The sequence below is a fragment of the Gavia stellata genome, chromosome 29, assembly GCF_030936135.1.
Source record: "Gavia stellata isolate bGavSte3 chromosome 29, bGavSte3.hap2, whole genome shotgun sequence".
NCBI lineage: Eukaryota > Metazoa > Chordata > Aves > Gaviiformes > Gaviidae > Gavia > Gavia stellata.
Genome location: NC_082622.1, coordinates 7161467 through 7177623, shown reverse-complemented (window position 1 = coordinate 7177623; position 16157 = coordinate 7161467).

The following is a 16157-nucleotide window of genomic DNA, read 5'->3' as shown; positions in this document are numbered from 1 at the left end:
CCAGGCAGGAGGGAAAAAGTGCATGCTGCAACTAAAAACTCAAATCATCTGTCACGATCTGGGAAATGTATTGGCAAAGGGTCAGAGAAAACAACATTCAACCCAGTGGCCTCTCCCATGGCTCCTTGGAGTGGCTCCAGCCTCACACCTTTGTTAGGCTCTGGACAGATTTCAGTTTTGTCTCTGTCAACACTTCTTTCTCTCCAGCATTGCCCTCATCGCCTCAATCGATCACCGTCGGCGTCTCCTCTCACCTGTACATGGGCTGGCACCGTAACCATTCCCTAAATCAGCACCTCAGAGAAGTTATGGCCATGTCTGTAAACAAGGTACAGGGCTTTTAGAGGGAGCACAGTTCATCCCTGGAACAGTGTTGACTTGCCATCCTGGAAGGGTTGACTTGCTGTCACTTCGCATCCACAAATGAAGCCAGAGTGGCTCCTTTGGGGTGATATGGAGCCACGGACCACTGGGGAAAACAGTAGAGCAGAAGAGTCTTCAACCTCCTACACACACAGCACGCTGCACCCACGTCCTCGACTCCAGCTAGCCTGGGCAGCTCCTTTCAGGAGGTTAAACCATGACTTGTCTTGTGGTTCGACTGCATCGTCTTGCCTTGTCTTTCCATGTAGGAGTTGGAAAACAAGCTCTGCTTGGAGCAGATTAACCATCACAGACTCAAGGAGATCTTAATGGCATCTGTCACATGCCCAGCCTAGCAAGCACAGTTTTCCCTCATACATGGTATTGATGCACAAAATGAAAGCCACACCACAGACGCTGACAAGAATTAACATAGGGGGGAGATCATAGCTGACCTGTCTAGAGTACTCCTGTAACCTTTCTGCAGTTTCTGTGTGTCTGAGGGCAGTGGTGGATCCATCTTCACATACCTATGAAGGAGGGCAGGCCCAACATCTTCATTTCATAGTTGAGGAGCAAAGGCATGACAAGTAATGGTCCAGATCCACACAAACAGGCACCGAACTCCTATTGAAGCACTGATTTCCCCACTGAAACCAGCAGGCAGTTCAGCATAGAAACCAGGGCACCCCGTGTCCTGCAGCTTCCCCATGTCCAAGTGGTCCCAGGTCCCTCCGAGTATGTGACTGGAGAGATGGTGACATACGATGTGGCCAGCACCCACCCTGCTGCCCACCATCTTCAAACAGGAGCAAGGCTGGTTCCCAGGTGATGAAGACAACTGCCATTTCCAGTAGCATCCTTATATTCTCAGTGGGTAAGTGGCCACTTCTGGAATCACTTAGGCAATAAGTTGTCCACAGAGAGAGGAATACTAAAATTAGGCTGCTTGGCTCATTTTCTGCAGATTCTCCAAGACAATGGCCTCTCCTCTGACTGACACGATTACTCAAGGCCATCTAGTTCTCCTGACCATCCCTGAGGCAAGGCATGTAAAATTTCCAGAGGGTACCACTTGAGTGAGATGCCTAAATTAGGCAAACTGCATACAGCTTCAAGTAACTTTACTGTTCAGGTCCTGTGTGACTTGTCCAAAATCAGCAGGACATGTATGGCCAGCACTGATCACAGCTCCGATATTAATTGCCTTCCTATTAGGCACAGGACCAGGAGATAGCTCACATTTGTCTCCTTATTGCCTTGCAAGGCAGTGTCTGCAGCAGTGCTATCAGGATGGACATGTTGTTTTTATGTCACCAGATTTAAACCCAGCCTTGTTCTTAAGAATCAAAAATTATTCACATCTGACTGCTGACCCATAATCAGGGCATCTCAGCTTGGTCTGCCTGTCACCATTACAGTGCACATTGTGGCTGTCACAGGCTGGCCATACATCTGCAGCTGAGCTCTCCTGCCCCAGTCAAAGCCATGACAAAGAGCCTGAAAAACACATTGGCAGAATGATGCCAAACCTTTGTCATACCTGACATAATACCCAGCCTGAGCCATTTACAGAGGTCCCATGGAGGACAACGTATGAGTAAAACTCAGGTGAGACTATTCATTCTTAAGTCTCAAACATTCATTTACTACCAATTAACTGCAGAAAGCTATTATAACATGCAATATTTATTATTTACACAGCAATTAAAAAACTGCCATGCAGAAAATGTCCAAGCAAACCTTTTCAGCACTTAGTTAATGTTCAGCTTGTTGCTGGGGTTATCTCACTGCTGGTCACCTTTACCAAGGAGCCTGTGAAGTCTGACCAGCAAAGGGAGCTCCAAAATCAAAGGCAAATGATCTTCTCCCATGCCAGCTTCTGGCTGAGCCAGAGGATTTGGGGGTCTTGATAATGGGTGGAGGGACGGAGAGACCAGATGCTGATTTTAGTAACACTAGCATGACCTTGGTTCAGCAGTTCACTCGGAGGTAACCGAGCTGTGAATCCGGCCCTCGACGTGCATGACATCGGGTAGTAGAGGCTGCACTAGAGGCTGTGGCTGAGAGTGACTGACTCAGATGGCAGCAGGTTGGCAGTCCTTCAAAGAGGCTTTCTTTGTCTTCTTTGTGGGAGGTGTAAATGAACTGAATGGAGACGCTGAAGGCTTTCCCGTGCCAGTTATTAGCAATCTCACTTCTATATATAGCTTCTGCCTAACTTACTCTGGGTGAGCAAGCAGAGTGGCATGTGAGTTATCGCTCTTGTCACGTTCGCCTCTCTTGATTACATGCATTTTGTTTGCTTGCTCTATCGTGGTGATGTAAGGCAGGCTAAAAGAGCTTCAATGCCCCATGGCTTCAACGCGCCAGAGCTACAGGCTCCAGTCTCCAGTTAGGAGCTACCTGAAGCGTTGGCATTCTGGGGTATCACAGCCTCAGGACAGGGAGCAAAGATCCAGGCAATCCTCCAGGGAAAGTTGGGCAGTTTCTGAGCTGTTTCCCCATCTGTCTGGCCCAGCAGCATGCTGGGAGACCGGCAAAATTGCACTGGAGGAAAGCAGTGAAACTTTCTCCTGTGCCCCTTGTCAAGCAAAAGCCTATCAATCAGAGGTTTTTCAGGAGTTTGGTTAATTTTCCTGTTCTTGTTCCTTTCTCTGCATTCTGGACTGGCACCAGAATCAACATGACAAAGGCTGTTGAAATAGCACCATGGAGCTCAGGGGATCCCAGCTCTCTCAGGGGAGACTGGAGAAAAACATCCTCTGCACAGAGCCTGCTTATACTAACCCATTATAAACATGCCCACTTCGTACAGATTAGCGATATCTATTTTCCCTCCGAGCTGCTTCATTCCCTCAACCAAGCAGCCCTGGGATGAAGGTGCTTTCTTCTGGCGCTTTTTGAGGGACAGCAAGTGCAGCAGCAGCTGGAGCTTCACACCAGCAAGCAGGGATGAGTCAAAGAAGTTAATTAATTATAGATATCAAATCTGGGCCCAGTGCCCCGTTCCCTCATCCCCGTCTCAATTAGGAGAGACTATGAGGCAGCCTGGGGGCTGATCCTTCTCTGGGTCATCTGTGCCAATGCAAAATGGCTGCAAAGTGCTCCTGTGCTGAGTTTAGAGTACCAGGTCCCTGTTGCATACACCATGTAGCATGCATAAAACACCAGTGAAGCATAAGGTCCTGAGGATGTTGGTCTAAGAGGGCCATGGATGTTAATTAGTCACCTCTGGTGATTTCGTTCTCTGTAGGTCTGGGAGCAGCTTTCCCCAACCAGTTGTCCCAGGGGTGAAAGAAGGTTGTATGCCACCACTTGCACAGACGCAAAGCCAAAGGTGTCCCTGCTGTGATCGTTCTCTGCAGATCCAGTCTGGATGCTCTACTGTGTAGATGGGCTCCCCATGGGAGCAGATGCTGGCAGCTGGTGCCAAGCAGGGCCCCTCCGCCATGGTCCCATCTAAGCCCCGGTGCCGGGTGCTGAGCATGCCAACAGTTCACAGCATTAGCAGGCCCCCGGGGCAAGATTTTGTGCACACGGGCCAACACTGAGCCCCTTCGAGTGCTGAGGGTGTGTGTGTGTTGGCAGAATCAATTAAAATTCTTGGATCACCACCAACAGTTTTGACTCCGTTTGGGCCAAATTCCCAAAGGGGCCCCTTCACTGCTTCCATGTTGGCTGTGGCCAAGGTCTCTTGAGAACAGACTGGTCCAAGCTGGAATATGTTTTAGATAAACAGTGTGTCAGGTTATGGCATGTGCCCAACAGCCTGAGCCAACCTCAAATCCAAACCCTGCCCGCAAGCCCAGCTCTCCTGGAGAGACGACGGTGGACCATGATGATGGCTGTGGGCCCACCATGGATGAAGTACACAATGAAGTCCTTAATCCCAAAAGAAACCTCAGCAGCCAGGATATTTTTGCTTTGATTGTGGCATCCCACTGACCAACTGCTTCTTGGTGTAATATTAAGAACAAGCAGGATAATTTCAGGTGATGACCTTTTAACACACTGCTGGCCCATCCGAAAGCAGTGGTGGTGATAAGTTGGTGGTGACTCACACCTGCAGTACGTGGCTGTGCTCCCCTATCTGCACTGGCCTCATTGAGAAGGGGAACTCACTTGGAATAAATTAAACAACTGCTCTTTTCTTCCCCTACAAAAGAAACATGAGCAGGATTTGCCTGAGTGGAGCGACAGGCTGATCCAGTGAACAAACACGGAGCCTTTTCACATTGAGGCTCCTCCAGGCACCGGGACTATCTGAGGATGAATTACAGCAAATAAGAGAGACCGCTAGCAGCCAAAAGTACAGAGACAAAAGCCAGAGCCAAGCTAAATGTTTCCAAGCCCAATGATCCCACTTGGGAATCCAAACCTCCAACTGGGTTCGAGATTCAATGAAGCCTTTCTCTCTCTTTCCCTTGCGTGGGGCCATCCTGGGTAGGAGGCAGACCAGAGAAATGCCACAGAGGAGACAATTCATGTTGACCTGGATCGACCCTCCAAAGCATTACCAAGCTACATCATGGGCAATCCCTGTTGCCACACAGCCGTACCTTGGGTCTGATGCTGCAGGCATTCCTGGGTGTAGTGATGATGCAGATGTAGTCTTTTTTGGATATCCTGATGGTGAGTGTGCAAATGAAGCCAGGGACATAGCTAGGTACCTAACATTTTACATTTTCAGCTTCTCAGGGCTTTACTCAGCTCTTCCTCAGAGAATTCATTTGTGGGTGGTGATTTGAGTAAGTAATGAGTAAAATATGATTACTGCTATCTAGGATTGACACTGCCGGAGAGACTCACTGGGCCTACAAAAGGTAGCAGAAACAACACCACTCTGGCAGCCCCACCTTTATCATCTTACTTTAAAAGAAAATACACATTTAGGGTCAATTTTTGACAATAGATTTTGATAAACTGATTTTGTTTTTAATTTTTAAGACTTCAGTCAATCAGACTATAAGCACAAAGAGAAGGTCGAAGGGGAAGCACCTTTTTTGCCAACTCTTACCTCTCTCAACAGCCAAAATATATCAGCCATTCACCACACTTTTAGAGCAGGCAAAATAATTCATTCTAGCAGTTATTCTGCTATATATTTTTAAAATATTAGAAACAGTACTTTATATGTATGCATATATGTGAGTGTGTGTCTCTGTGTGCAGGATGTATATGTGGTATACATATATAGATAGATAGATAGATATATCTATATATAGATATATATACCTATATATACACACACACATATATGTATATATACCTATATACATATATGTGGTATATATATTTGTATATGTGTGTGAGTATACATATATTTAAAAAGAAGTACATACAGTGCTTAGACCACAATGTCCTATTTTCTATTTAATGCATAAGCATACTGTAGCTACAATGGCATCCTCTCCTTATTCAACCAGAAAAATAAATGTTTTTCAAACCTAAGGCTTTTTCAGCAAATGAAGCCTCTCCCCACTGCTCTATGACATTTTATTTCAAGAAAATATTGCAGTATGTTCCTAGCCCAGGTGACCAGATTAGGTGGTCACTCAGATGCAGAGAGCATCACCGATCACTGGTCTAGGGGCTGATCCCTGGAAGGTGCATCCCCCGCATCAGTTCTCCAGCATTTCTTGGAAGGAACATCCTCCAGCTTCTCTGTACCAGCCAGCAGAGAACAGCATACTCCACAGCTGGCAGAGTCAGGCGTTGCTGTCAGAGCAGCTGCTGGGTGAGAAGGGCTGGGAGGATGCCTACGGTAAAGGGAGCGACAGAGGAGTGCAGCGAAATCCTGATCCTAGCTTAGGTGGCCTCCAAGGGGCTAAGTCTGCTGCAGCTTTAAACCTGTCCCTTAGCACAGCACTGGCCCTTTGCAGCTCCAATTCCTTTATTGTTGGTCTCCCCTTGTCTCTGTTGTGGGTCTCTAGTGCTGGTCTCCCCCTTCCAGACTTGTGATTTCCAAGCAGGTCCTCTCAATGCAGCCCAGCGTCTCCCATGACTTATGGGGACCTCCAAGGACACAATTAGGCTATAAAAGTACTTGAGAGATTTTCACAGTGACCCCTCCAATGACTCCAGACTGGAATAACCATGAGCACAATGATCTGGCTTGCTCCAGTGCAAGGCTCCTGGACTTGAAGGGGACACAGACAGAGCAGAGCATAGGCATACTGCAAGGAGCCAAATTCTCCCCTGCTTTTCATGTGGAGTGCCACCAGCATGGAGAAACACACATCTGTCCCTTGGAGAAACCCACGTATGTGCCTTGGGCAGGCACCTATACATACCTGTGCTCGCAGCGACACACTTTGTGTTTTCAAAGTGCGAATGTGCACTTAAACAAGTGCAAACACACACTCACACTGTCTCTTGTTCTCTCTTCCTCTGTCACGCGTAGTCAGACCCAGAGATGCATGTATATATGTACTAATAGGTTTAGAGAAGTATAGTCATTTCTGTAGGGTCTCTCACAAGAGGATCTAGCTCTTACAATACTTATCCACCCTGTAGTACCACTGACTTACAGGGCCCTTTAAATACAAGTGAAAACATGCAATATTTTCCTTGCGGAGCTTCCACTCTAAATCGAGACTGATAATGTGCCAGAAAAATGCAGACATTATGCAAGGAAGGGAGATGCAAAAACACAGTTGGAAAGGAGCTGCTGGGAGCGTGCATGATGGAGAAAATTGGCATTGATTAGTTTGCTAATTCCTCTCGGACATGCATCAAACCTATGTACAACACTGTATTTTTTAAGGAAACGCAGGTTTTTTAAGGAAATATGGATGATAAAATAAAATCCCACTAGATGGCACTCTGTGGACATGCATAATTCACTTTCCAAATCACGCAGAGCCCTCTGCCAAACGTGAGCTGGCTGCAGCCTTGCCGCAGAGCTCGGCGGCCTGGCGCGGCTGATGCAACGCAAGGAGCTGGTGAACCGCATGCCCGGCGAGCATCGTCCAGAGCATCCGTGCTCAGTGCCAGAGCCTTGTTTCTGCCTCCGACCTGACATCATGGCACGTTTGTCTTCGTGTCAATCACTTGGGGGATCTGCTTCCCCTCATGTAGCTAAGGGTGCTGTGATGGGTGGGAAACTGAGCCCCGAGGCAAGGAAGTGATTTGCTGAAATGAAGGGGAGAAGCGTGCTGGGGAGAGAAGCCCTGAAACCGTGACTCTTGCCCCCCTACTCTAGTCAGGGAGCTTCAGCCAGCCAAGAAGGGTGGCATGGCAGTGGTGTCCCCTGTAGCGTAACCAACATCAAACAGCCTTGGGTTAGGGCACCAGAAAACTTGCTTTTACCCTTCCATCGATAGCTCACACCAGGGAGCTGCCCTGTGGTGTGGCTGTAGGACAGAGACAGTGGAACAGGGAATCTTCCTCCTCCTCTCCTCCTTGCCCATGGCATCACCTCCCTGGCTGAGGTGACCCACGGGGGGCACTTAGCCAGAGGAAGAACAGGCTGGGCGCAGCCTGGGGTTGCTGCTGGGCTAAAGGGAGCTGAACAGGCTCCTGTTTTGCTCGGGGGAATATACTTATCAATGACGAGAGGGTCTGGGGGCTTCCTGGCTCCATAGCACAGTGCCAGGGCTGTGAACGGGGCAGACAGGAGAACCAGACCCCACCAGGGAAACCTGCTGCATGCTGTGAAGATCTGGCTTGGGCTAGAGTAAAATCTAGTGAAACCTAAGACCCAGTCCTTTCTTCCATCTGGCCTCAAACCCTTTATTTCTATGCGTGCCAGGCTGAGGGATGCCTGCAGGAGCAGCTGAGCTCAGAAGGGTCTTTTCTTCTCTAGGGTGATAATCTTCATCATGGGCCCTGCTCCCAGCCCCACTACTGAGGCATGGGGACACCTCCAAGCAGCCCTGCTCCTGGTGCCACCCCCGTGGGGGGTAACAGCAATTCTGGCTCCTTCACGAGCATCACAAGCACAAAATGCTCATTTGACCGAATGGCTGCTTGGCAGCAGGACTGTAACTTGCACGGCTTGACTGACAGCTTCCCGAGGCAATTTAATTAAAGAGACGAGAGTGCTCGAGAAAAATCATTAATTTCTCTTAAAGAGAAATCTTTGCTGAACACACCTGCCCAATGCAGGGCTGCGAGGAGCGGGGCTGTACTCCAGCAGTAATTGGCATGAGCACCCACACCCGTGCTAATCCAGTCTTTTCATGTTTCATTCCTGCAAGCTCATTTTAATACCATCTGTCAGCAATCCGATCCCCTCTTATCACCACTGTAAGACCATCCAGCCATTAGACAGGCAACGATGACGGGGCCGGAGGGTACAGGCAGCCACCTCCGCGCAGACTGCAAACCCTGCCGAGCCGTCGAGGAATTGTTGTGCCCGGGACAGCAGGAACCGACCCCCCTTTGAGATGACAACGGCTCCAATGCCGTCACCACTGCTCTGCAGAAACAAGGGCAAATATGTCCAGTACTGCAAGGGGTGGGCAGGACACTGGTGACATGGGGGATGGACATGACTGGTTAGATTTTAGCTGTTTTGTGTGCAGGGCTGGTGGAAAAATGGAGTTTATTGCTAGAGGTGATGCTGCTGAAGGTGAGAGCAGGGATGCTGGTGGGCTGTGTACCTTGCAGGATAGCTGAGGGGACAGGGGCCATAGAGAGTGATTGGGGAGATCTGTGACCATTGTTAGTCAAGTAAGGAGGAGAATGAAGAGAATTAAGGACCCAGATCTGCGTGGGTCCCAGCCTAAGAAACCCAAGTTCAGATTCCTCTTGCCTGAGTGCCACGGCAGACTGGGGACAAGGCACGTTATCACAGAAAGCAACCCACTGCGTCTGGAGTCACTCAAACCTGGCCAGCAAAGTCAGGCTGCTGCTGGATGGATGGTTTGTGGGGAACCAGGTGGGTTGTTCAGCCTGGCTTGTGTTGGTGGCCACGCCACTGAAACTGCCATCATAGTTACCATGGTCTGGCAGGCCTGAAGCAGGCACAGCCACGGCCGAGAGCCAAATGAAAGTGAAGGGACTGGCTGTGGGAGCAGCAGCCCAAACTGCAAAGGTCCCAGGACTGAGCCATGGGTTCCCAGGCAGAGCTGTGGATGGACTCCCAAGCAGCACACAGGTGATCTCACCTAGAAAGGCTGCCCAGGCTTAGTTAAACAGCCACTAATACCTTGACCATCTGCAGTATTCTTGTTGCAATCAGCTTAAATGGTACCCTCACTGCTTCTCTGTCATCGCAGAGCTGTGCATCCCACTGGCCAGGTGGCTGCTGAACCTGCAGCCCCCCTTGCACATCTCCCAGCCCATTGCTCTCAGAGAGCAATGCAGGTGGATGTCTCCCGAGTGGACAGAAGGTGACAATCTCCATCACAGGCCAGGGAGAGCTGGCAGGTGGTGCTGGTCCCTCAAGTGATGCAGAGTGCTGGCACCACAGGGTTTGCAGTGATGCAGCTGACAAACCTGGGTGCTCCCTGACTCAGAGCTAAACCAGATGCATATTTATCCATGTATGCACACAGAGCTGTCACACGTAGCTCCTTGCAGCCTGGATCTCCGCAGTCGAATGCACACCCCAATAGCTCTGGCTGGGTGCACACCCCGACAAGGTTACACGCACAGGTACCCTGCAGTTAACAGTTCTCCATACCCCACTGCAAGGTGGCACAGGGTGGGGATCTGTGCCAGCAAGAAAAGAGAGTCCATTAGCTACTTCCCTTCCCCTTCATCCCCAGCCTGGCCCCTGATGCATGCCTTCCCTGCCAGGAGGCACACACAGAGCTGGAGGTGTTCAGCTGTGGGATTTGACACTTTTCTCCACTGTTTTGCTGCCCGCGGGTGAAAAGCAGAGGGTCAAAAAAAGAATCATCTCTCTGCCCATTCCAGCTGCAGGCCAGGGGTCGGGGAGCTCTTTCTTAGGATGTCCTGGCTTTACAAAGCACTGCTTGTGAGCCTTGATCTCATTGTGGTGCCTACGGACCACAGTGGGGTGCACAGCCCCACACCAGCATGGTTCATCACCCCGCCACCGTGCTCAGGACTTTCAGACTGCACACATTAGCCCCAGGTGCCTCTGGCTCAAGCACAGCTCAAGGTTGGTGCGGCAAGACCATAACCAGACTTGCAGCGTGTGCCACATGCCTGAGCGCGGGCTGAGCCTGGTCCTATCCAGACTGTGCTCTTTTTCCCTATGTGGACATAATGGCAGCAGCTCAGCCCTGCACACCCCTCTGTGCTGATGCAGACCATCAGTGCCTCTCCCCTTCTGCTCTGCACAGAGGGGGCTGTGATTGAAGCTTCTGTTTGCTTCTGGAGTCCCAAGCATGGGCCCCTTGATGCGCCCCAGGACCAGCGATGGCTTGCACTGCTACCGAGCTTAGCCCAGCCCCGTGGCCTGGAGCCCAGGCAGGTCCCTGCCTGCCCACCTCTAAAATCAAGGTCTGGCTGTGATTTTTGCTGGCTTCAATTATCAGCAGTCCAAAATGGGAAATGCAGCCCCTTTTCATTGTGCACTGCAGTCAGGAAAACCGAGCAGCGTTTTTGCCTTGGATGCTCTCAGAGCTGTCTTTTGGGAATAGCTCATGGGCCAGGAATGTGGCTCTTCAGAGCACAAGCTAGGATCACTGCTATTTTCCCACTTAAAAACAGAGGAAAATAGATCAAATGTTAATTAGCAGCAGGGGAACCTGCTGCAGGTTTATTAGGATTTTCCCCTTCTGCAGAACCGCCTGATTAATGGACAGGCTACAAAACACCGTAATACTTTCAACACTGCACATTTGCAAAGAGCACGGCCAGTGCCCAAAGGATGAATAAGTTGCCGGGGGGGGAGGAAGGTTGGTGTAAGTACAGAAAAGGAGGATGTGAGTTTGCTGAAAGAGATGATGAATCCCAAGCAGCATCCCTTGTTCTGCCAGTGGCTAACAGTAAGATGCTAGCACAGTCACATCTGTGGCTCAGTTCTTTATGTGTAAAATGACCTAACCTCTGAGCTAGTTTAGGCTGTAATAAAAAGGCTGGTGGCTGGTGCGAGCTCTCACTGGTATCACAGCAACAGCGGGAACGTTTCAGAGCAAGCTCAGTTTAGCCGCAGCCTCTGGGGTTCTGGGGAACAGCTCTTTAATGTCTGCAAACGTGCTTTGAAACCCAGGGATGAGAAATGTGGAAGAGGAGGGACGGCAGTTATTATGAACACGGTGGATTGTGCTTCAAGCATATCTGAATGCAACAGCTCAGAGAAATCATGCCTGAAGAGTATCTCAGTGAGACAGCTCAGCTGAGATTTCTCCTGACTGATATAGCTGAGGAATATCCAAGGAGACCCAGTGAGCTGCATGACCTAAAGGATGCTTCAGGTGGGATGAAGCCAGCAAAAAAGCAAATGGGCAATTCTTGATGATCCAGCAGTGCAGAAGCTGTCAGTGCAATGAAAGGGCAGAAAGACCTCTTATTTAGCCTGCTTGCTGGGCAGATAGAGGTTAAGAACCGTAATGTGCTTTGGGCTCCCTCCCTCATACCCAGAGCTGTCTGCATGTCCCTGGAAGGATCCTGGAAACTTCCGACCTTGATCATCCCCTAACAAAAAGTCCTCTAGAGCTCTAAAAGTCACCCTCTGGGATTTATGCCTCAGCCTTGCTGGAAGACAGCGTAGGTTTTGTGGCCACAATTTTAACCCACAAGAAGAAACTGGGCTAGGACAAGGTCATTGCTCCCTCGTGCACATCCTTGGAAGGGGAGGCAGAGAGAGAGAAGAGCCCAAAAATGAGCCATGCTGCCTGGAGGGGATGTGCTTTGCGATCCTCAGGTACCTTTTGGCTCTATCCAGGGGAGCAGCCCGTCTTTGCTGTGTGGTCAGCCACACTTAACACCTCTCCAGGCTGCGTGATACAAATCCACAGGAGAAGATCCAGCACTGCCATTCTTCCCTTTCAGCAGCTGCTGGCACATTTTGGAAATGGAGGCTGTCTGACGATGCACAGTGCTCCAGATCTCTTACTTGCCAATGGCATAAAGGGCTTAAAATGTTATAATGGGACCGCCGGTGTCCACCAAAGCAGTTCATAGGAGAGACTAGGATTTCACAGTTTCTTCTCCTTCCTGAAGCAGTACCCCTGGGTTATTGCACTTATTAAATTAGGAGCTGTAAAGCAACTGGGTAAATAATAAATTGCTAGAAGGAAATAAAAAAAATGCCACCCATTTCAGTTATTAGTCCAGATGACTGAATTAGGTGTTGAAACAGCAGCTTTGAAGTTTGACTCATTAAATCACACACCAATTCAGTGCTTATTAGGTCTCCAGTCAGATATATAAAGGCACCCGGAAGATAGGTTTGCTGTTAGTAATAGCCATTACTTTTTCTGCTGTGAGCAGCCTGAGTCTCATGCTGTTTGCTGGGTTGTGAGAGAAGAATTTAAAGCACCAGCTCCCGGTGCCACGTGAGAGTTTGGGAATTATGAGGTTTTTTTCTGAAGAAGGAGTTCAGAAACTGGGTGATAACTACACAAACATTCAGAAAGAGTCAGGAAGGAGCTGGGAGGAGACTTTCTGGTCTATCTCTGTCCCAGAGGAGGATCAACCTGTAGACACTGCAGTGTTTACATCAAGAAGTTGGGCTCTTGCACTCAGCAACATGGACCCACACTTCGGAGGCTTCCCCCCATACCTCAGTCCATCCATCCATGCATCCATCCTGGATGTCCTCTTCCTTGTGCATCTCCTGTGTACCTTGCCCATAACCCATAACTCACCTCCTGCCAGCCAGCACTGTCTGAGGGATGGGCCAGCAGCCGGGATGCTCACGTGCCATCATCGCTCAGCCACCAGCTGGGCGATAGGTGCCCCAGACCAGAAGGCACTGGTATCGAGCTTGCCAAAAAATATGAAAAGACCTTCCTTGAGCACAATACTTCCCTTAAAAGACTGCCTGATTTTTATCTAGCCTGACTCCTTTAAAAAATTTGCATCCTTATGGGTTACGGAGATATTAAAACTGGAGATCTCCTCTGCTGGAGTTTAGTGTTCAGACATGGCACTGTTGGCACTATGTATAGAAAAGTCCTAAGTGAAGTCTTCAAAGTTATGAGGTTAAAAGAATAATACATTTTACATTATTCATATTTGCCTTATGTTAGGAAATATAAGGTCATGGTTTCCACCTTTTCTCACAGCACAATATTTAGAAATCTATTTTTAAAGTGAAAATTTGGATTCTCAGTTAATAACCTGATTCCAGGAGCAAAAAGCTGTAAGTGAAATACGTTGCAGGACTGAACAATCCAGAGCTAGCAATGGCATGTGTGTGCCTGGGAATTCCCAGTGCTCACACATTTATAGGACCAAAGGTTTAACCAAATGTTCAGACCATGAATCCAACTCTCTCTCCGGGAGTTTAGTATTTAATCTCCTAACCCAAATATTTCAGCTGAAACACTGCATTTCTTTAGGACCGAAGCAACTGGGCATATCTGTGGCCTAAGCTGTCTTCCAACTTGCAGCTAAAATGGGGAAAGACCTTCTGAGATAAATAATACATAGAATACGCTCTCACCCACAGCTGCCTCTTGCTGAAAGATGCCCTTTCTGTAGTTGACCTGTAATTAAAGGAACAATAAAGCTGACTCATCTCATAGGCTTTTTGTGAGGTTTAAAGTGTTTTCTGGATACCTGGTTAAAGGTGCAACATAAGAGCAAGTCACTTGTGTCCCTTCAACCCTGTGGCTTGGAGAGGGCAGCAGCAGTAGGATGTGGTTGACTCGCAGACTCCCAAGCTCCTGAGCACGGGGGTGCCGGAGCAATGTCTGCTAGTCTTGCCTTCGCCTTAGCTTCTGAACACCTGAAAGGCCTTAACCCATTAATGTAGGATCATAGGATAATTTGGGTTGGAAGGGAGTTGAGAGCAGGGTCAGCTAGGAGGTCAGACGAGGTTACTCTGGGTTTTATCTGGTCTGGTCTTGAAAACTTTGCTTATGCTCCCTTTAGAAAAGTCAGGTCCACGTTCCTAAGGGATGTGACCAGGTCTCACAGGAAGGCAGTGTCAGAGTCACAAATTTCACGTGGGTGTTAATCCCTCTTGGCAAGCACACAGGGACCACAGTTCCAAGTTTTCCTCCATAACCCAGAGGATATGGTTGTTTGCGTCTTTCTAATGATGAAAGCCAAGCTTTTCACTTAATCATCTGGGTCCAGGAGCTGTGGTTTTACAAAGAAGTGCACGTTATGAGACACTTGATTAAAATGAAAAGCACAAGCTGACACCGTGGACTTACCCCGGCAGCTTCCTGCATCTCTTGATTTTATGCCGACCCCTGTTTGGGCAGGAGAGGTTGTGAGGGGGCACTGGTGACTCCAGCAGGACACAAAGCTTGTTATTAGGTGATTTTTTTATTTGTCTTGCTAACGGTCCAAGAAATGTCTGTAAAGAGAATGAAGTCATGCTTCGCTTGCCAGTGCTCCCCACGAGTGATCTGCTGCAATAATCAGCAGAGTCTGTTACACTGGGCATGATTTTCCCAGTTTTTGCCTAGTGCACAGGTCCCATCAGCTGCATGCACGATGCCAGCAGGGTTTAGGCTGCCAGCACGCAGCATTGCAGGCATGTCCAGACCCTTCTTGTGGTGACACGAGCCATGGTAAAGGTGCAAAGTCCAACCCCTCCTGATGTCCCATGATGGCTGCATCCCTAGGGGTGTCCTCCATCCCTGCACCGTGCATGCTAACCCCATGCCTCTGCCTGACCCCTGGCTGGCTAAGACCTTCTCTACTGCCATCCCTTTTCCTTTCCTTCCTCCCCTGTTCCACTCTGCACACAGCAGCCTCTTCCCGTTGTCATAACAACAAGCATCAGCCCGTGGCGGCCATGCCAGCCCTTCCAGCAAAAACACCTCCTCATGGGAGAAAGCGCTGGCTCCTGGCCCCAAACCATCTGGCTGCAGTAGGGAGGAGGTCGAGCTCCTCCCAGGCAGAGGGATGGGGGGCTGCCTCGCCCCACCCACACATTTTGCCTCGGGTCGTGTTCCCCAGCACTCGATGTTGGACACGCAGGCACACATAACGAGCTGTCCCCAGGCTGGTCTCTGCAGCACAGCCTCATCTCACGGGTTGGCTTGCTGCACCGCCCCACTCCCTCTGCGCTTGCCTGCATCCTTCCCTCTGTCTGCCCGAGCCGTAGCAAAGGGATGTGAGGCAGGTGCAGAAAGGGCCATGTCCCAGCTCAGCACCCCACGGCAAGGCAGCGCGTGCATCTGCAGTGCACATCAGTAACCTGCCCCAGCGATCCCTCCTCCCCATCAGCCCACCGGAGTCCTGATATCCCCGGAGCCAGGTCCCCTGACCCTCTCAGCCCTCGGGTCTCCTCTCCTCCCTGTATGACACAACCCCAATATGAAGCATCCTGAGGCATGGGCACGATCAAACAAGACCAGCTCAGTGCAGATTAAGGAGTCCCGTAGGCTCCCTGTGGCCTAGGACATGCTGCTCCGAGGGGGACCAGGACCACAGGCACAGCCAGAGCTGCTCCTGAAGGCACTGGAGGCACTGGGCATCAACCCTGTGTTCCAGAAAATCCATCCAGTCCAAGGCCTCAAAGGCGTTTCTCCTTCTGGAAGCCTGTGGCCAGCAACAGATCAAAACCACTCAAGACCAGCCTGTTCAGAGCAAGGGGATGCTGCTACATTCAGAGGTAAGCAGGAACCAGAGCACCAAGACTAAGTAACAAAGATCTGAGGTTTTCCTACTCTTTATTCATTCCTTGCAAGCTTTGTGTGAGCTCCATTTGGCCCAGACCCTTTTATGCCAGGACCAAAACCCAA